This window comes from Anopheles arabiensis, chromosome 2 (genome assembly GCF_016920715.1).
Source record: "Anopheles arabiensis isolate DONGOLA chromosome 2, AaraD3, whole genome shotgun sequence".
Taxonomy (NCBI): Eukaryota; Metazoa; Arthropoda; class Insecta; order Diptera; family Culicidae; genus Anopheles; species Anopheles arabiensis.
Window position 1 is genome coordinate 13,345,786 of NC_053517.1, and position 22,954 is coordinate 13,368,739.

Consider the following 22,954-nt stretch of genomic DNA (forward strand, 5'->3'; position numbering starts at 1 on the left):
AAAACCTCCGATCTCATCCTCACAAGTCCAATAAAATTGTTCAAGTCATTCGGTCAACTGTAAACATCTCATTTCGTTCCACACAAAAAAAAAACACCCTGATAGTGCCTTGCTATTCCCGCCTGTGGTATCTTTCTTTTCACAGCCACACGGACAGAACATGGATCCAGAATTCGAGCAACGAATAACGAATCCTCCGGTGGGAGCGTACACGCCAACAGCGTCGCCCATCGTGCCGTACCTTCCCGAAGCTGTTGAGACCGTTTCGCCCCCGAAACTTGGATTTGTCACGAAGGCGAAAGGATTTGTTCTTCCTCATCCCTTCATTTTCACCTCGTTCCTCGTTGTGTGCTATAACCCAAAGAAAGGCACGGAAACCGGCACTGGGACCGGAAGCGAAGCTGTCCGATAAGCTTCTTCATAAAGTGGGAAGTTTTCCTGCTGGGTGCAACGGCGAAGGGGCCCGAAATTCCGTGTTCATCGAAAATGAAATTTTCAACCCAATCCCACCAGCACCGGCACCGGTTTTCTTTCCGGCAGAATTGTTGGCCCACCATCACAGTGCAACATTTTCCCCTGCTGTGAGGCCTGTGTGAGGGAGAAAGAGGTTTGGACTGTTCTAATGCGAAAGTCAATTCGTATTCCCGTTTCCCTCCGATCCTCAGCCGCTGCATATATACGGTACGGTTGCAGGTCAGTGCAGAAAAGTAGTGCTCGATTGTTGTTTACCGTTTTATTGTGTCCTGCTGTCGAGGCAAGAGGTTAAACATTGGGAAGAAGCCACAGAAAGCAAAAGAAGGGAAGAAATTAAAGCACTCCAACACAGACGGCAAGCAGCTGATCACGATCCGACGCTTCATTTCGGTGGCCGGATGGTTTAAGAGACCCAATGGCTTCACCCTTCAGCCCTCCGGTGCTAGACAATAGACGAGGAAATTCGATCAGCGATTCGGGACCGCTTTTTCGGGACATTTCAAACCTCACGGGAAAAATCAGCTTCACGTTCTTGGACGCGCGCCCTTCCGGTCTCTTTCCCTCTGCCGGCCGGAGGTAATCTTCGCGCGACGGTGCGGCACGAACCAGGCAAAGGAAATAATCATCCGCGCACACACACACACACACGAAAAAGAACAAACCCACCCACCGGGGGAATAAGGAATTGCTGGCTTGGTGGTACTGCTACTGGAGCTGGAAAAGATACACAAACAAGCGCTCAGGATCAGGAAGGTGATCGAGAAATGGAAGGGATCCACATCCACAGGCGCGAGGGCCGGTTGTCGGAAAGTTTCGGCAAAGAATCTCAATCAACGAGGCAACCGCCGTGCCGGCCCTCGAATATGAGCCCCCGGGCCGGAATGGGTTTGATGAAAAAGGTTTTTTTTTTTGTTTCTGCTCCCATTCTGCGAGCTCGCAAGGAAAATGTTTTGTTTTCGTCGGGTCTGTTTTCTTGCGTCCTTCTTTTCTGGAGCGCCGCAAATATTGAGCGAGAGATACCTTTATTTGCATTTTTAGCCATCCCAGGTTTCTGTTGTCGGCTTTTAGCCGGCCGGCCGTACTAAAAGTATGTTTAGCATGTTGTTTTAGTCGCTAAGGGGGTGGGGTTTGTGCTTTTGCACTTCCAAATTTGTTTGGCTATCAGAAGTAGCGAAAATTGTTCGCTTTAGTTGAAGGCGGAATGTGCTGCAAGTAGATTTTGTTGTGTGAATACATCATCTCAGAATAGCTTGAGCTTTATGTACAAGTTTTGATAAAAAAATGATATTTCATACGCAAAGAGTCGATTTTAGAAACTGCTTACAAAATTTACTTTTTTTAGACATTTTTAAAAACGTCTACAAACTTTTGTAGTCACAAAATAAAGCAAAAGATGTTTCTTTTCGCGCAAATTAACAACTTCGAAGTGGTACTTTGCATTGGAAAATCTAAATCTATAAATAAAATACCAAGAAAATCGTCAAATATCGATAGACAACTTACAACAATAAAGTTCTGCCTTAAGTATTGTGAACAATGAACAAAAAAGATCAACCTGATTCCGAGCAAACCCCAGCAAACGAAAAAAAAAAAACACAAAACAGCACAAATGCTTTTCGCAAATTGTTTGCTCTTGTAGAAAATGCCCGTTCCCTTTGCGCACTTTTTCCACACGAATAACCTTTGATTTCCAGCGTTTCCTCCCAAGCATTACTTCCCCGGCTGAAGGCACCAAACAAAAACCTGTATCTAAAACTGAACGCATACTTTGGCAGCTCGCCCCCCCCCCACCCCTCCACACTCTTCCACATCGTTTTCCACCCTCCCGTATCGGCAAATCCCATCAATCCGATCAGTTTTTCCTTTTTAATTCAACATGTTTTGCCATTTCGGAGACATGGTAGCGTTCATTTAAATCGTTTGCTTTCGTCTTAACATGCCCCTGCTGCCTCACAAAAACTCTGTCACACATGCATGTAAGGCTTTCGCTCTTTCCAGCAACTGCCATCAAGCCAACGCGGGAGGGGGAAGGGGCAAAAGGCCCCCGAACACGCTTCTTGTTGCGCGGCAGGGAAAAAGCATCCAAAGCATCGAAGTTCGTTTGAAGTGATTTATTTGTTTCGACGTTCATTTCTTGTGACTTGTTTTATTGAATAGACTTGGGAGCGAAAGCGTAACTCACAGTCGCCAAAAAGTGTACAGAAACAACATTGAAAACACAAGCTCCACGCTCCGTCCGAAAACCGATTGATCGGTTCGACATGCATCGCCAATCGGAGGGCGGGTGAGGTGCGCAGAGTCAGATCGCAACAGCAGTTTAAAATCGAACCAAATTCACCACAACAGCAGCAGCAGCAGAAGGAGCAGCCGGAGATTTTCCTGACAAAATAACAAGCACAATCCTGAAGCAGCCAGAACATTTTCCAAAACCCAAGTTCTGAGAACCGAGCAACAAAGGGAGCATGCCGGCGCTGCCTGCCTGCCCCAGTACGATTGTTCGAGCAGGGGGATGGCGGTTAGAGGGCGGTCGGTAAAGACAGTCTCCTTTAGTGTACCGTCTTCCGGTTTCGGCAGTCGGCACTGCTTGCCCGGTGTGCCCGGTCCGGGGCAGTGATTTCTCATTTCGATTACATTTCCGTTTGCCTTCATGCTCGGGATGTTTTTCCATTTGACTTAGCGTTCGGTTCGGAGGGTGAACGAGAAGGTTAGCTGTACGAGAGGGGGGGGACCTCCCAAGCCGATGGTAGATGTTGCGAGAATATCCATCAACACAGGTATCGAGCAATGGCAGGAGTCTGGTCGATGCTTGGTTTGCGGTAGCAGAGCGCATGCAGACCGTTCCGTGTAAGGGAGAGAAAGCAGAACCGGAGCCAGGCGCAGCGACAAGACGTCGTGCCAACGTACAACCGTACTTACTGTCGCCATTTTCTCGCCAATCGAAGACGGAAATGCTTGGGTCGGAAGCACCGCACGAGCATGAGCCCGTTCGGAAGAGCTGCTGGGTTTTGCTGGGCGCAACGGACGGGACGGCATGATTGTTTTATTCAAATTGCTACGTGATTTATCTGCGATGTCGAAAATTGGAAAACCACAAAGTGTCGGGCTAGATGAGCAGCTCGTAACTGGCAGCAAATACGGTACTGGCAGCACTGCCAGCAAAGAGCCGGAAGGTTCATTGTCATGTAACCGGAACTGGTTTTTCTCCCCATTGTCATGCTTCCTCACGGTGCGACCGCAAGCTTGCGCTGCACTGTGGTTCGTTGTGTATTGAAATCAGGCTATGCATTTAATTAGATAAAGGTCGAAGAACCGGGCGTCTGAAGGAAACGTTGCGGTCTGCAGAATCGAAGAACGGCACCATACCCACGCATTGAGGCACGTAAATTGTAATGAAAACCATTTGCGTTCGATTGCTGAAACAACTCGCAGGATTGGTGTACCGGGAGCTGTAATGCTGGGTTGAGAAACAACACCCCAAAAAAAAAGCACGCATCAAAGCATCAGCTCTGATCTGCTCATCCTTTTGTTTGATACATAATCTGCTCGTTTTGCACACTCAACGCTCTACATGTGTCGCCGTGAGTGGAATGTACCGTGTCATGTTTATGACACGAAGCATTAGCAAGCTAATGATGGATTTAATCAGATCAGCAGCAACCCGGTTGGAGTGGCTCCGAAACAGACGGAATCCAATTACCCTGCCTCAGCACAGCAACCTAATGACAGATGTGTTTGTTTCGTTTTGCTTGTTTTTTTCCATCATTTGTTGCTTTGTTTAACCCTGCCTTTATCCATCGGAAGTGGATCGTGCCGGTTGCTGTCGATTGATGGCGGCACGGTTTCCCCGCACGTAGGAAGCACACGTGAAAGCACAATAATGTGGTGCCGTGCCGTGGAAAGCAACACCTGTTTGGGAGGTAAAACAACGCGTCGAGGGGTTAGAATTGAGCGGGGAGTATTAATTGTTATTCTATTTGACACGAACTTTGCTGTGATCGTTTGCACGCAGCAATCGTGTCGGTTGAAAATGCCACAGTGGGTTTGCGCCGGAGTGTGTGTGTAGGCGTTTTACACATCCGTTAGACAATGGCTGTTAAATTAGGTTGAGCATTGAAAGACAATTGTTGATGAACGGATAAGAGCGTTCCTAGAAAACGCCTGCAGGTAGGCAATTTGCAGTACAATCTTTCCCTGTGTTGATCTAAATGGATGCAATTTTGGAAATAAATGTTGGTGTTTTGTAAGTGATTACATTTGAAACGCTTTATACTTTTAATGTTCACGTCATAATCTTTTTTATTTTTATTAAAAATTCCCTTTATTTCATTCATCGACCCATAGTTTCCCGGGACGCGCCAGTCCTCTGCAAAACCATGCCGGAACCTGCCGGCGGTGTTAGACACGCAATGCAAAGCAAACAATTAGTGTGTGCGTGAAACATTTGCATGCACCGGTTGACGTACACTTGCCGGTATAAAAACAACAACCAGCTCGCCAACCAACACCAATCAACCTCCAACCGGTGACCGTTGGCGAACGCATTTTAACACTTGCTAACACGCTCATTATGCATGCTCGGTTGGGTTTTGGTTTGTCACCACACGCGAAACCGCACGAAACCGGTGCGCAATGTTCGGATCGCGTTTGAGCGGCCATGTTCTTTCCCGGCGCCAACAACACAGCATTACACAGCTAGTAGTGTCCTGTATCCCTCACGCTCATACATCGGTTGAAATAACACGTAAAAAAAAAAATCATACACAAAACAGGAAAAACTGTTTGCATGTCACCAGTTTTGCAGCATTCGAATTCCTGTGATGTGGCTGTGAGGTGTTTTCTACTTCCACTTCTACCAACGCAGGCTTGTGGGTGCGAAGAAGAAAAAAACAGATGTGTGTTTTCCGAAAAGCCGTTGAACAATTTCATAATGTTATCGATATGCGTTTGCCAGTGTTATTCTTTCATTTAGAGTTTCGGTTTTTTGTTACGGCATTTATCCGAGTGCTGCAATGATCTTTAATGGTAATTGTGGTTAACAGGAAATGGGACAAAAACGAATATCGCTCCATAGCAATATTAGCCAAGCCTTGATTCGTTCATTTCAAATGGTTGTTTTGTTGTTCGTTGTTATGCTTTACCAGTCTGATCTCTTTTTATCCGTGTGCACCATTTATACGAGTTGAACCCATTTCATATTAATTGGTTTTAATAACAGGCGCGTTTGTCTGTTTTTGCGTACGCAAACCAATTGCGAGAAAGGGGTACTTTTTTGTTCGTACTGTATGAAATAGAGCGGCAGATGGAAATATATGATGGTTATTGCTGGTGGGAGTTTAAACTGTACGCAAAACTTTTTAGTTGGAGCTCAATTTTTTCTGCAAATGTACGAAATAAGCCTCGACGTTTTCGCAAAGAGCGTATAACGACATTGAGCTGTAGTGGGATCCGGTATGGTGTTCGTACTCTTTGATGCATTCAAACACTATTTCAGCCATTCAGTATTGAAACCATTTCGATAGAGCGATTTGATTGAAAACTGTAATCTTTCTGTGCTTCTTATCAATCATACATTGAGTTAAGATTTACAATGACATTGTTAATTCATGCTTATCTCATTATTTTAAATTTGAATTTTACAATCCAATTTTGTGATGGATAGGAAGAGGTTAACAATTGAAATTTATTTTCATAAAATAAAAACCAAACATTTCATTCAAATTGCAATCGCCTCATTCACGTACTCAAACGATCAGCAGCACAACTTCCGTGCTTCAATCTGCGCTAATGAGAGGCCTTCCTTGCACTTGTGTATGCAGCAAACTCGATGCATCCTGCCCAACAATGCCATCCATATGGGCAGAATAGGAAAAACTTCTCCTACCGATGCAAGCGAAACTAGCACGCTCTGGATTCGTGTTGGCCGCGTTACACATATCTGTAAAATTACTCACAAGCCGGAAGCACAGGCTGATAAACAGCAAAACGCCAGCACGGGAAAACGCTGGAAACATCCCCCAATGCTCGTCCCTCTGCGCCCGAAAGCGAATCGACAACTTTAAAGCGTCAAACGAGAGTTGTTGAAAAAGTCATCTCGTTAAAAGTTACTGTCGATGTAATTTCCTCCCAATTCCGTTGGGCCGCAGCTCCTGCTTCCCACCGCCAGACTGACCCACCGAGCCGGGAGGTGGAACCCGCCGGTAATGATGGTCGTTATGATTACATTTTGGCGTCGCGAACGAGCGCCATCTGACCCCGCGGCCACAGTTGGCACCTTGTTTGTCTTCTTGGGGAGTTTTTTTTTTCGTCGTTTTTTTCCACGCTCATTGGCAGACGTCACCACTACCGAAACCGCTCGGGATCATTATCGTCATCTTAAGGATGGGGGGCCGTGCAGTATGCGCTCTGCGTTGGTGGATTTTTAGGCACTCGACGGGCGCCGCCGACGTTGACAAACAAATGAGCCCAACTTTGGCTGGGTGGAATAAAAGAAAAGTTTGTCCGGCCACTCATCGATCTGGACGGGTACCGGAGGGTGAGTTTGCAACGAGTTTTTACCGTAGCATAATGTGCCATCATACCACAATCTCCATCTGCTGCGAGAGTTTCTCTTCAAATGAGACCGTGTCCCTTCGTTCACTAGAACGAGCGTGTTTGTGTGGTGTGAAAAATGGCACCAGGCTGACAACAGACATTTCATTCAATTCGTTTTGTATTGTGATGCGGGTTTCCGGAATTGTCACAACATTAAAAATACATGAAAAGAAATGCACACCAGCTACATTATGGGTGAAAAATTTGGGATAGAGCGATAGCTAACGTCCCATAAATGATACTAGTGATAATATCAAGGTTGCATAACTCATATCAAGTGATAAGAAGAATTTTAAGAACGCTCCCAGAGAACGCTTTTCTTCGCATCTATTTTCTACTCCACCCACCCAATGATACTATTTGGCAGATCCATCCAAAAGGCAAGGAGTTGCTGCATAATGGAAAGGGCCGGCCGCATCCTCGCGGGAATAGCACTTTGATTAGCTGTAAAAGCGACGCACATTAAAAGTAAAACTAATTTCCCAAACCAGCAACGTTCTCGAAAGGCGAATAGTTGTGCGTGTCGTGGGCGTTACTGGCGATCCCAAGAGTGTTGTGCAAAATGGTAAAGAGGTTTTACATTTTTCATGAAGCAAAACCACACCCATACAGCAAAGTAGCAAAGGCTCGCAATGTGATGCGCAACATCGCGATGGATTTCGAGCAGGTCGAGGCAGATTGGCCAGCATCGATCTTCACAACCGGAAGACTGTAGGGATGAACCGCACATCGCACACTGTTTAACGAGTGGCTTGATGGGTGGTTCGGGAAGTTTTGAGGTTTGCGCAGGTTCAGTGGAAGGCGAGACAACGTACCAACCATTCCATAGCCCGGAAGCGACCGGAAATTGAAGCGTTGAAACTTAATTATGGAGAATTTGCGTTCGATTGGTAGTGTGATTTGATCCGTTATGGAGATGCAGAGTGTGGAGGCGCATAAATATTAACAATCCTCGTGCTTAATCATAACAGTTTGAAACGCTTGATTAACAACGAATGCCATTTTGGACCCTGAGCCTCAATGTAGGTTAAAGATCAGTGCCTTGTGGCAGTTTATTTCATTTGATTTGTCCACAGAACAGGTTTTTATTATTATTTTTTCTTTACAAACAGTAATTGTTTATCAGAGATGCTGTTCCTTCCAAATCATATAAAAATATCAACTATCAAACAAATAGTACCAATACGTTCGTGCAAACTGTATAATTATGAGAAGTTTGTAAGGAAGATTGCATACTTTTAGGCGATTGTGATAGCAAGCGTTAATACAAAAACAACTCTGAAGCAAAGTTTGCTTTTAGTAGCTCGCACATTAACAAATTACCAGTGACAGCATGCATTACTGTGCGTGAAATTACTGTTGAGTTTTCTGTAAGCTCACTTCCGTGTCGGATTAACCGGGCGGAGTGAACCTAAAAACCGCCGAGCCTTTCACGCACTCCCGCTCTCGCCGTACCACAAATGAAGCCGAAGGAGCGCAACCTTCGGAGCTAATATTGTTGTTTGAACATTAATTGAATTATGAGTAGCAGCGGGTAAGATTAAACAGTCGCGGCTGCATGCGTGGTACAGTTTATGTTTCGGATGAAAGTTGCACCGAAAACTTGCCACCAGCAAAACTGGGTACGGTGTAGCAGCACCATCGGAGCGTAGTGGATGGTACCACCGGTATATCAGGCGAAGCCTTCACATGGTAATTAACTTCACCTGTGCGGATGTTTGGTAACAGCATATCGTCACATGCCCTGGCATCGTCGACACCGTTGTCGTCTTTCAACCAAAGTGGATGAAATTAAATTACGTTTTCATCCTACACACACACACATACACACACACACGGTGGGTTAGGGAGATAAATGGTACGATCCTTCAACTACTTCTCCACCCGCACGCGGCGATACCGGCGTTAGAAAATGTAAAAGCTCACTTACAGCGCCCTCCTTCGCAGGTGTACCCTTTTGCAATGTAGTTATCAAATTACGATACCATCAACAGACATTGCTTAATTATTTAAACCACCACATAAACATCAACTTTGGCTTGTTTCACACCCGCACCTTGATGGGGCTTGATTCGCGCCGCTGCTGAGGCGGCTGGCGTAAAACTGTCGACAATGACGGACCGCCCTTCGTCACGGCAAGCTCGTGCTGGCGTTGTCGCGCAAATGGTAGCACACTTTCATCGCCTGGTATGCAAAAACTTTCTTCCCTCACTGCCTTTTCCCTACACCCCCCCTCCCCTGGAAAGATTCATCTGACTTTTTCCACTCTATATCCCGAGCTGCTGTGGCCCCGTTCTGTATCATTCACTTGAAATGATTCCTGGTTTTGTTGCGCCAACAAACACACGGCACGGGAGGGAATAAAGCAACGCAAAGCACAGCTACAGCTAAGACCCCGGAAAATTAGTTAACTAACAGTGTCGGCACAGGCGAACGAGATACCACCGTTCGGACGACAAAATGACGAAGATTAAAAGCGAAAGGCTTTGCCGGCTGTGGCAGCCGTTGTGATATTTTAAGACCGTCCGATAAGTTGCATAAGAAATGAAGGGGACGGCCCCTTGTACTTTTGCGGATGGACGGGGCGACACAGACTCCCCGGAGGAACTTTCGCAAATGCCGTACGAACAGGTAAACATCCGCAACGGCAACGACGCTCAGCCCGGAAACCATTCCGCAACATACACCAATGCTGGCAAAAGTTCTGCTCAACTGCCAAGCCCCCGCAAACCTTCGTTCGAGCGTGCCGGGATGGTCGCGCCATCCACAAGGCGCACCGGTAAACCGACCAAGGTGGAGCACAGATCATTTCTCTGCCAGCATTTCATTAAGACGCTCCCTTTTCGGCCAACCATTGCTGCCATAGGATGAGGGAATCCTTGCCGAAGCAGCAGCATCACCAGCTGCTGATGATGATGATGATGAGGTCCGTTTTGGGGGGCGCAGTTTATTCGGCCGAGATGCTGGTGCTATCGTCACCCGGCTATCATCCGGGCTCAAGCTTTGACGGAGCGCTTAATGACACGAACATCCCACCAGGTTCAGAACCTTTGCACCGTGCGCAGACAGCAAAGATTACCTGTCGGGCTGCTCGAGAATCCCATGGACGAAGCGGGTAAGAAATCTGATCCCTCGGTGTCGTTAGAAGCTGAGCGTTGGAATGGTAGTTTCCCTTCAGGGGGAGCATTTTTGGGGCCCAACATTCCACCAAACCTTCGCCGCGATGGAATGCCGGTATGAAGAGCGTCATTTCGTCACCAAGTGTGGGAAGTTGTTTTTTTGTGCGTCCCTTGGCAATTGAACATTGTGCTGTTTCCGATGGACGGAGGACGAGCTTTGCAGGATATCATCACTTGGATATGATATGTCTGCCATTACAGTGCGTGTTTGGAGTGATTCAACAGAGATTATGGAGTGAGGTTTGAGTTACTATATAATTTCAAAGGTGAAATATGAATAAAATATTGGCATTGAGTACTGCGAAAGCAAGCAATAAATGGAATTTCTCGTCAGTGAGGTTATTGTCAAGAAAAATGCAAAAAAATAACAGACACTGCTCATCTAGATCTTCCTATTTAAGCTGGAAGAGGCAAATATTTCATTACAGCGCATTACAGCTCGCTCACCTGACCTTTGCGCAATCATTCTCCCATTGGTGCATTATTACCACGGAACCATTGAAGCGAACCACGACTGCCCTCGCTGCGAATGCACCCTTGGCAGCGGCAAAACACTTAGAGTGCCGGCAAGAAATCGCTCGGCCCGCTCGCTTTTATATCGTCCACCGTTGCCGGTGCAAACGAAATGCAATTATTCCGATGCGCCTGTCCGGTGCAGCCGAGCGCTAAAGTTCTTCAGCTTTGCGCCCTTGCCCAGCGCCGCGCCGGATGAGCTAAAAGCATTATTAATTCGTTTCCATTTACGGCTAAATAAAGTGCAATGAAGATAATTTTCTTGTTAATTTTTTTCCACCATCCGGAGCCCGGGGGCCCCGGTGCTTCAAAATGGGCTCACTGTGTGGGTAAAGTTTTTTGCCCGTCTTTCTTATTTAACACTCCTTGTTTGAAGTGTGCCTGTGTGTGCTGTTAGTGTGTTCCCGGTGTGTTGTGGCGATGTGATGATGGGTTGCAGCAATTGCCTTGCCTTGGGAACGGGTGAGCTGCGCGAATAACCGTAGACCATCCAGCAGCCAGCCAATCAGGAAACCAGGAACTCCATTGAAGCGCGAAAGGAAAGATAAACGGAAGCGAACGCTGAGCAATGCCCCATTTTTTGCTTGTTGTGTGTGTGTGTGATATCATGGCCCTGGCTTAAGCATTGTCCGGAAAGAGGTGCATGCGGAGACGGAGGGTCGATTCTTTCCCTTCATTGCGTTTTCGCTTTTGTTATTGGTAATGGAGAAATATATTTACAAGTGTTTTTGTTTCGGCTTCTGACTTTAGCTCGGTGCTCGGAAACTTTAAAGAAGCAGCCGCCACCTGTCCCTCCCCCCGCAAGCTTCCTGCTGCAGCAAATGAGCGAAAGTTTTGAGTCATTTCAATAAAGTAAAGCGCACCGAAAGCAACTCACTTACCATGCAAGCGTTTCCGCCTTTCGAGCAGCGCGCTGCATGAAGGCGATTGTTACGCCATGGGTTCGGGTTTGAACAGTTTCGAGCGCAACCCCTTTCGCCGTAGCCTTACTTTCTTACGGCTTTCACTGCTTCCGTTTTCGTTGTATTTGGTGTGTGTGTGTGTGAGCGTGTTTTTTGTGTGTACTTGCGTTAGTAATACCGTCCTATCAGTTTTGAGCAAAACCAGCAAAAGAAGGAGAAACTTTTGCACCGTGCCCCCCGTCCCCGTCCCACAACTGGCAGGTGAAGTCTATTTGGTTAAGGAAATAACAAATTGTAAGCCGATGGGAAGCAACTTTTTGGAGTTTCAATTGTGAGAGGATATGGCAGGGGGTATGGGGGAGGGAGAGATGAGTGGGTACCGTGGGACGTATCAAGGACGAATCGAGGAGGGATTCCAGTGCTGCGGCAGTAGTTTTCATATTTTGCTTCCCCATTTTGGCCGGTTGGCAAACACAGCGGTACAAATTACGGTACAAAACTGCGGCTTGCTAAGGGGTTTTGCCCGACATTCCAGCGGAGCGGAGACGGTTGGCGCAATAATGCCAACCTACCGTGCCGTGCTCGGTTGAAGTTTCCTTTTAACTGCATGCGCTCGCTTAAAGGAAAGTTTCTTAAGTCTTATTTTACCTTCGCCTGCGTGGCAAACACATTTCTGGCTAGCCTGTCGCTCGTTTGTGAAGCCGGTTCGGGGTGAAGTTTGCACTAAAATGTCCTCCCCACCTCCTTCCTGCTCACGGTGGTCGGATTGCTTGTTTCGGTAAAGTTTCAACCCACTTCAAAACAACCCACCGGAGGTGTTCTTTTGTTGTTGTTGTTGTTATGCTTTCGCAACAGACAGCGACAGACATAGGGATCCGGATTGCTTTCCGTTGAGATGGATTCATTGTCCTTCGGGTTCGGTGCAGGCTTTAAAAAGGTTAAGGTTTAATTGCAAAGTTTCATTACGGTGGGAATGGGCAGACAGGAGTGACAATTGGTTTTTAGGGATCTTTAAAAAATGGTGCCGTGAATTGATTGCTTAACACGGGGAACGTTACAGTTACGCCAATGCTTGTAGCGTAGTGTTTGAGTTTTCCTTGGAAAATGTTAATGAAGTACTTTTCAAGATTTAAACAAAAAGTTTTATTTTAGTTTTTGCAAAGGAACATAGTTTTACATTCATTCTTTTAAGCCGTTGCAGACTAAACCACGAATTCGCTGTGCGGGTTGCATATGCTTATAAGTAAATGCTTTCCGTTGTGCATACCTTTAGGCGTAGCAACAAATTGAATTAACTTAAATATAACATCAAATTCATCACTCTCGGAATGGCACACAAATGTTATAGTTATTCTGGCTTAATTTAATGGATTGTTCACTTTCGAACCCCCAAAACCACACAACCAGGCCTTTGTTTACTTTAGCTAAAACCCACCTCAATCTGTGGAAGAGGTTAGTAGTTCACAAAAATAATCCTTTTCATTCGGAAATTCGTCTGCAAATTTAAATCAAACCCTTCAACTGCCAACCATTGGCAGTCGGCTGGACCATTCCGAACAACTGTTTTCATCATGCAACGTACGATGAGCTTTTTTCACCAGCCACACTACCTTTACGCTTATCGTTCCGAGTACCTGCGCAACGATGGGGAAGATACGTTTAATAATTCTCCCAAATAGCTACCTGCACCCCTGTTTCCAGTTGTAGCAGGGAGTGGAGGAACAGTCTTCACCACAGCAATGCAAGTGGTAGCATTTTTCCAGCCATTTGAGTTTGAGCACTGGCTTTTGCTCCGTTTTACTTTCCATCCCGACCTATTTGAACAGCTGACCTCTCCGATTCTCCAATGGTTTGGTCCTACAACCAACCAACAAGAGGTTGTTCATTCCAGCTCAATCTACACAAAAAGAGAAAGAAGTAGAGCCAGACCCGCCAGTCTGTTCGTACGCGTATGCTTGATGATGATGATGATGCCCACTGCAAACTACCGAGCATTCCGAAACTGAAATGGCTCAGCCGTTCCTGCGACTGACGTTTGGAGCTTACACGTGTTCATCTTCCCCCATACGCGGGGCGTTTCACGGGACCTGAAGTTGAGCTTCCAGTACCAAGAAACGCACATGGCCAAACGGTGTAGTTGAATGTATTTCATGGGGTTTCTTTTGATTGCGAGGAAAGTCGCCCCATCACCACTCCCGATTTGTGTGGGCAACGCGCGTTTGGAAGCGACGCGTTTCCTGCCGGTGGTTGCACTGTCAGTGATTGATTGATCCTTTTATGCGCTGTTGGGAGTGATTCGAGCTACATCGCCCAGCTTTGATTGACCCGAATGTCTGCATTTGGCGTACGGCGTTGTCACTACGGGTTTCGGTTGCACGAGTACATACTAGTGCAAAGGGGTGGCGTGTGAGTAAAGGAAATCTCATGAAAGCGTTGAAATTGCATTTTGCGACTGTCCCTTTCGGGGTGCGCATTTCTGTAGGGCAGTTTCAAATCAAAAACATTAATTTGATTTATTTGTTATGTGTCTACTGGTATGCGTTAGGCTCTGTAGAGAAATTTGAGCGAGTATGCTTTCGTTTCTCCGTAGTTACAAAAATAGTACCAGCCACAAGCCACATTTCGACAAGATGCGATGAAAAGTTGGACCAACCATTAATGAAATTAAATTCAGTTCGCTACACTCGCATTCCTGCTAACAGACGATCAGCGGTTTAGAGCGTTGTCATCGGACAACTTGCCCTGAGCTAATGCTTTCAACAAACCATTACCTCGTCCCATCGCGCTCCTTTCATGAAGGGAAGTTTGTTTCGAGGTTGAACGGTTTGTCCAATCACCTTCCCACAGTCCCCGGTTACCGCCGGCAAGACAACCCATTTTTCCGGTGCATTCTTGCACACTTTGAAGCGAATGAAGGCGCACCTGCGTTGGTTGCTGAATGCTGGACCGTTCCCACTACCAGCCCTCCTCTTCCCATCCCCGTTCCCATCAGCCATGAGTGTTGAATTATCTGCACCTTTTCCTCTTCATTGGTAGCAAATTGTAACACCAATGTCCCGGGAAAAGTTTGTCATCGGGAGCTTCTTGGTATTTCACACCTTGGGTCAAGAAAGGTGTGTTACCCCTCGGGGCTATTTGGTCTACAAAAAAGGGTAGTGTGTGTGTGTGTGTGTGTGTGTGTCTTGGTTCGTGAATCCAAGGGAACAGTACCGGGTCTGCTGGAGAAAATTTTACGGAAAAACCACAACCGCAACCCGATAGCAAACGGCACTGCGCCGCTTACTTTGACCGAACCAGGGAAGCGGAAGAGCTTTACTGCACCGAGCACATACAAACAAACCGGCGGTTTGTGTTGCCCTTCCGGTACATTAAACCCAGAAGGTGCTTGAGTGTATGTGTGTGTGTGTGTGTGATTAAAATGGAGTGTGCTTTCTGATTTCTTTTTCCCTCTCCTTTCCCAGTAGCACGGCGCGAGCAGGTTGCAACCGCAGACGATTGAAATGCATGGAGCGCTTGGTAGGTGGTTGCTGTGTTACTCCACCTCCCTTCACAACTACCCGCGTGCGGTACAGCTCTGCCCCTGAAACCGATTCGATGACAAACCGAGCGTACAAACCGACGACAAAAATGAACGCACAGGAACGCAGAAGCGAAAGGGGTTTATCCACACACATTAAATTCTTGCATGCGCACACACACACACATAGGTAAGTACCGGCAAGGGCAACCACATTCCAGCACAGGAAATGGCTGGAATGAGTGGAAACTTTTTCAATTAAAACTCGCATCGAAAATCCTGCGCGCAGCAAAGGGCGCGTGTGAAACGACGGGAACCATCCCGACACGTCGTCTTTGCGTGACAAATCTTTGGCTAAGTGATGAGGTCGAAAAAACACGGGCTTCCCACCGCTCTTGCTGCACCCAGTGCAGGTGGGCCTGTGGGGTGAACAAAATGCGGAGCAAAATTAATACGAAAAATGAAGTCGTCAAAAGCGAACTCCGGGAAGGGCGATAAAGACTTATGTTATGCTTCAATCTGTGCGCATTGAATGTGGCGCAGTTTGCTAGCGAACGCGGTTTTGCCGCTAGGCTGTCGTGTCTTAGTAGTTGGGTGAGTTGCTCCTACTGGATACGCTCTCTGTACTGCGGTATGTAGCGGGAGGGACTGCAGAAGCTAGATTAAAATATGCCTCTCTGATTGCCTAATGAGACATTCATACAGTTGCGCGCAGATGGTGCGCCTCATCGTCGCTGTCGTCGCTGTCGTCCTCTGGTGTTTGGGGAATTGCATCGTGCCGGCTTCCTAGACAGCTGGCTGCGGATAAGTGAAGTGGCCTCACATAACTTATGAATACATGACTAATGAGCGTGCCGGCTGGTGCACCCGTGGCTGGATGCGATCATCCTCCTGGTTCGGGGTGAAGGCAGCGCTTTTCGTTGGCAATGAATGGGTGTACGAAACGAAGGACGGAGTGAAGGAGAAACTCTGTTAAACGATAGATCAGTACGGCTTGGAGGGGTGTGAAATGGATGTTTTAAAAACAAATTTAATAATGGACACTTGGAAACTTTTGCTTGAAAGGGATTACGGAATGTTTGAAAATATGAGCGATGTTTTGCATTGATCTTGTTGAAAAAACAATTTGGCAACTTATTCCCTTAGACAAATGTCAGCGTTGGTTTGAAGCAATGTTCCGAGCGTTTCCCCCTTTTAAACGCCACTAGAGTCATACTCAGAGGATTTGATTGTGAAGAAATCCCAGTAAGCTGATTGGGTAAAATCTCAACCACCACCAGCTTTGGTTATCGAAAGTTACAGATCCATTCGAACAAGTCTCCGATGCCCTCAAACTAAGTACAACTGCAGCTATTAGCGAGAAACAGTCCGATTTATGTGCTACAGTCATAATCGTATATGCTAATCAGAAATACGCTTTTCCAACAAGAAATACCTATAAGGGAAATACCTATAAGAGTTTTGCTTTCTATTTGTTAAATTGCAAGAAATGTTTTGATCCAACCTTAACACAGCACCTGAATAATATATGTGAAAAAAAAGAGTTTCGTTCGTTCGTTTTCAACATCCGGTACCGGCGACACTTTGGCATATTTGTTTTAGGTTTTCATTGCTGGATTGAGAGTATCCCTCCTAGTAAAATCAAATTGCAGAGAAAAATGATCTGACGGAACACAATGCGTTGTGAATAGTGTACTTAGAATTCAAATGGGCTCCTAAGTCAATATTTTCTATGATTGTACCATGATGTACCATGAACTTTGAACGCGGTAACTTGTACTCGGCGCCGACTATTTTGGACTATACGTCACTATTTTGGACGTACATTAATTTGTACCTACATTAGCGCACGCTTTTGTAGAGAGCATATCAAGACGTGAAGTGTTATGTTGAAGGTCGAGTGCGCTGCATACCAAACTTTGAACGCGGTAACTTGTACTCGGCGCCAGCATGCACTCCCAAACCCTGGAGAGGTGCTTGGTATTACATGCGTCAGATTTATAGTGGTTACAACATCGAAATTAACAATTTAAATGCAAGTATTGTGGTGCTACATTTTTACATTTTGTTACATTGGCTACATTTTGTTTTTGTGAGATAACTATAACCACAAAATCCATCTACGATAAATTAGTCCAGAGTTTATCTAGTGTCCCATTTCGTTCTCTATTTCACCTAGCACTGATCTAGCTATGCACTACGAAGCCCGGTCCCGGAGAGCAATTGCTAATTAAACTGCTAACAAGCAATCCACTGCTTGTTACAGCAAAGCGCCTGCGACTAACTTTGTTCATTCCGGATTTTGATTGTTTTCCGGGAAATGAATCCCGGGGACGCTTTCCCAAAGCAGAACGATTCACTTTTGCGTGCGCTCCGTTCAAAATCATAATCGCGTTCCCGTCTTACATCAAGACGTGTCATCAACGGCACTAACTTCCAGCTAATTAACTCCCCCATTTGCTTCACTACCCCACCCCGCCCGGGCGTACTGCGTAACGTTCGGTTTGCAGCGGCCAATCATTGGCCGTGTGTAATCTTTTCCAATCGCTCCGTACGTACGAGCGAGGGGCCGCGGTCCGCTTTGCGTTGGCACATTAACACAATCCGCGTGGAGGCGCGAGTGTGATCACAATCTAATTCCCGTCTAATGAAGTTTAGCTCCTCCCCATCCAGCCCGGCGGGCAAAACTTTGCACACAAACAAGCACGCTAACAGTCGTGTGCATCGACGGCTTGTCAGCCGGTGCGGCCTGAGAGTCTTTGCCGGGTCTTTTCCGAGCGATCGCGTACTGTAGCTTAAAGTTTGGCTTCTTCGAAAGCCTGCCGCTACGGCGGCGGGGTTTAAGATCTTAAGCTGGGTCCGAACCCGTGCGGTCTGGAAAGCCGGCGACACGTTCTCGAGGACACGCCACAATCGCCCAGTCCGGCCACTGGAAGTTACGACCGGCCGTTCGATTGCGTCGGCAAGATTGCGCCCGACCGCTTTCGTAGTGGGCAACGCCGAGCTCACGCCGATGGAAAATCTAATTTCTCCCAAACCCAAAACCATATCAACGACTGCTTGAGCCTGTCTATGAGTGTGTGTGTGTGTGTGCGAGGGCATGCTTTTTCATTTCAGGGGCTTTCTCTGGGTTTGGTTGGCTTTTATTTTTGATTACGACCGAACCGATCTCGGCGCTGCTTTTGGATTCCACCGCTATACCACCCGGGGATCGCCCGCTCCATAATCCAACCCCGGGATTAAGCCATTCAGCCGGTCAGCCAATCGTCTCTGACCACGAACGAGCACATTAAGGCGAGAGCAGAAGAAATTAAAATAAAAACACCCAACCAAGGATTCGACCGCCGCACTCGCCGCACCATCTCACTCGCTCCTCTTCACCAACACACACACACACACGCGTGCTTTCGTCCCCAACGGTGAATGTGCGTTCAGCGATCCGTAAGCAGGCCGTAATAAACAATGGCCAGCCAGAGGATAATGCCCTTTGGAACAAAAAAGCACCCACAAAAAAAAACCCGCACCAGATCAACGCCGCATTCGCCCGTCCGGACAGTCGCACCGTCCAGGTCCCGATTCGGTGGGATGACCTGCAAAAGGCCTAGGCCAGGAAATGAAATCAACACCGGGCATGACAGAGGCCGGGCAACGGTATCACCAAGACAAAGATGTATCGAGCTGGCGGCAACTGGGGGGGCGGCAGTGGCGACGATGTTGCCGAAGAAAATCCGATTAATTCCCGGGGCCAAAGCCAACACAGAGAGCTAACAGATCGACAACAACAGCAGAGGAGGGAAAACACATACACATACAGGGAAACACAAACCTCATCGAATCCTTGTCCACTCCGTGCCCTTCCTTCCGCCCAACGGTTTGGTGTGTGGTGTGAAAGAACGGTCGGCACCAAAAAGCCACCACGGTTTGGGGGGGAGAAGGAAGCAACGGAACGTTTTTATCCTCTTGTTTTTATTCGTTAGCAGATGTATTTTTTCACCATTCGCTTTACTACACGTGCATTGGATGCTTATATCGTGAAGCGACGGCACAGTGGGAATTGGAATGGTTTTTTTGTTATCTTTTTTACTTGATTATGAAATACTTTCTAAACTTTATAAAGCTGACGATTGTAAATTATCAACATGAGTGACAGAAGCAGGGGATGTCGATTCCTAAATTAAACACCAATAGTGAAAATATGCTTTGGAATAGTTTCCAGCTCAATTTGCACTGTTTTTCCCCCAAAAACATAGAACAATTTGAGCCGTTGGACTTGTGTTAAATAATCCCACCGTCACCCATAGTCTATTTGTGTTCTGATTTTCACGTTTCAATCCCTCTCGAGCCCGACCCTCCTATTAGCCTCTTTTCTCCGTCCTCATTTGCCACCCCTCAGGGACGAATGCGGGTTTATCTCTGGCCCGATTCTTTGCCCATCGTATAATCACATAACAGCGAATAAAGCGTCGTAATTTATCCAATAGGATTAACATAATTTCTTCTCCCACAGATCGTTTTTCCCTTCTCCCCCCCCCCCTCCACTGGCGCTCGTTGACCTCTTCCCCTAGGATTTGCTCTCGGGTTTTGCAAAATAAATTCCACCGCACACAATCTAGCTGCTCGATATTGGAGCTAGCGGGGCCGATGAGCCGACGAGAAAGTTTCACCCATCGGTGAGCAAAAGTTTTGCTGTTTTCCGACTGCCGCTTCGCGCTGATCAACGCGCTCCAGCCAGCGGACAGCGGATTGGGGACAAACACACGCATACACTGCACTGACTGACCGCACAGGTCGGCAGAATGCGGCATAATGCTTTCCCCTTTCTTCCCCTTGGGTGGGTTGCTCGTTACTCTGCTCAAAGATCACGGCGCGATGGAGCAGCCTGGTGCCCGGTGACGGTAATCATATGGCCATCGTATGGTTGCTGCTCGGACGCATCGAAACGGAGGACCAAGTTTCACGCGGGCACGCATAAAGAACTACTTATAACCAATAAATTATTGCCACTCGTGTTTCTCATTCTATCGCCCTCTCTTTCTCTCTCACACACACACTTTTTTGTCGTTACGTTCACTCATTGGCTTGCTGTTGGTTTGGGTGTAATGAAAATGGAATTAGTGCACCAAACAGCAAACAAAACAATGAATTTGCGTGAAATCACCCCTGATCTGCCTTGTGCGTATGTGTATGTGTGTGTGTGTTTGTGCTATAGACTATTGAGGTAGGCAGGGGGGAAAATACAGAGAACAGAGATAATATGTTTGAAAAGCAATACGACAGCAAACAAGTCAATATTCGACCGTGCGTGTGTGAGAGTGTGTGTGCGCGCGCGCCAAGAACAAAGCAGAGAACAAAGTTGCGTCCAACGAGTTGGTGGACAAAAGCATCTTTGTTTGTTTCTTTTTGGGGAAAAAGCATAAAGCTTCCAGTTAATTAGGGCCCATTTGGTTGGATGATGGTGGATGTGGAACGGGTCATAGAATATCAGTATTTGTGCTACACTAAAGAGATCATTTGGCCCTATGAGTTAGCGTTGACTTGTTTATGTTTACGTTTATAGCATTGACTTCCATTGAATATGGTTTTTGTAGGGGTTTTCTTGAAATAAGCTCAATACGGATAAAGTTGTGAATGCAGGTAGTTCCCAAAATATGCGATACCTTGTAGAGGCGGATTCAGAAATACCCGATTTCATAAATTTGATAGTTTTTTGCGATATTTGTACTGATTCGACATGTCAATTGTCAAATGCAAAATAGTTACTCTTTTCGACCGAATTTTAAACATCACTCAAAAAGCTTTAATGCTGTCATCTTCAGTCAGAATCAAATGATTAGTGTAGTGGCAAAACGCTGCCATCTATAGCATAATAACACGAAAATTTGCTATGTTTTGATAGAAAACCGGTAGATTTGAAGCAAGCGGAAATTATGAAGAAACGCGGTTTGTCCTGAATTTGCATTAATGGCGTATCACGGGGTACTATGAAAAGTATTAAATCTTAGTTAAATTGAATTGTAACATATTGAATGTAATATATAATTGTTTTACAAAAATAGAGCCATAAAAACCAACTATTGAACCTTTTGCACGATTGCATATCGTTGTAGTGATAATCCGATACGCAACATTTCTGGATGTTTCTTGAAAAAAATATTGTACAGAAAACGAGCTTCAATCGTGAATAAACGCATTTAGATTCCTTTAGATTCTTCAACAAGTACGCTTCAACATGTTGGTAGCTAAACAGGCAGTGGGCCCCTTTTTGTTTTTAGATCATAGGTGAAAATTCAGCCTGTCAGCTGTTTGCATAGCAAGGCAGTTTTTAAGCAGCTGTCAAAGTTGGTTAAATATATAGGTGGGCTTATCCCAAGGTGTATGCATTTAGAAGCCTGATTATTATCGCTTCTGTTTATGAATGAGGGTTTTAAAAATGTTTTGTGAATACTTCATGCTATTAGAAAGCCTGTTTGAGCAAATGTTTTCACCCGTCCTGTCAAAAAGTGAAGTTTAAATTTTAATATAAAAAAATGCTATGAGACCAACTAGTCTATATACACCAAGATTCTGGATTCTACCACCTGATCTCATTAACGCACTTTGGGATAAATGGAAACACCAGAATCGTGAAGGACCCAGCAACAGCAATAAACTCAACACAGTTTCGTTATACGACATATCATCTACATCAACATCTTTAACCTGTTTTCTCCTTTTTTTCTCTCTTTCTATCTCTCTCTCTCTCTCTTTCCCTTTTCCCTATTTCTTTTCTGAGACCTTAATTGTGAGGCAAGAGCTTGAAAACTTAATTACATGATGCATTTCAATGCAATTGCTGCTGCAACACCACCGTGAGCGTTGAACTGGCGCGAACATAACTCACCTATTCAACGCCGTGCCCGGACGTAGCGAAATGCTAATATCAACTTCTTCACCAGACGAGCTGTTGTGCTATACACTGACTGCGCTGAACAAAGCCTTTCATAATTACTTCAATTTATGCTCCCGGTTGTTGTGGTTTGTAATTTTAGTAAACCCTCTCTCCCTTTCTCTCCTTCTCCCTTTCTCTCTCTTTCAATCTTTCAGCTTCTTGCATTCCTGCACACGCACTCTATCACTAGTGGGTTTGGGTCACAAAAGCATCTCCTTCCACTTCCTCCACTTTGAAGCAAGCGTCACTCTGGACGCTTTTGTATTCGTTTGCTAATTAAGAGTTTCTTGTCGGAAAACTGCATACTTAAGTAACTTCTACGTCACGAGTCGCACCGTTCAGGGTCGCTGTTCTGCTGCTGGCTTTGTTGCAAAACTGGGAAGCATAAATTTGCACTCCCACCGTGAGCCAGGAAGCTCTTGCACTACCACCACCACCGGAAAACTGTATTCCACGCACGTTCGCTCCATTTTTTTTTTGTTCTACCCAAAACACAGAAACAAAATCTTATCAAAACTTTGCAAACCAACGTTAAGGTGAAGCGGACGGAGGGTTAAAAAGATCGTGAGGGTCATCTTTAGACGCATTTTTGGGTTTGTTCTGCACTGGAAAGGCAGCCTATCCGGCCGCGATTCCGATTGGGTTGAAAACGGGGAAACGTCTTCCAAAATTATTCACCAACACTCTGATCTCGAAAGATTGTGGCGAGAAACGCGCCACTTTTTCAACCCACTGATAGGCATCTACATCTCACTGGCGCTGCTGGCACACGTCCCCTGCACCAGTCCAGCCAGTCGTACAGGCGCGAAACGCTGATAGAAAAATCCATCAATCATTGTCAAAAGTTAGT

General features: G+C 46.1%; 1 protein-coding gene across 1 annotated transcript in view; it reads right to left on the reverse strand.

Moving 5' to 3' along the window:
- LOC120894722 (connectin-like) overlaps positions 1-22,954 on the reverse strand; it is an 80,128-nt gene that overhangs the window by 28,578 nt on the left and 28,596 nt on the right. The window lies entirely within an intron of this gene.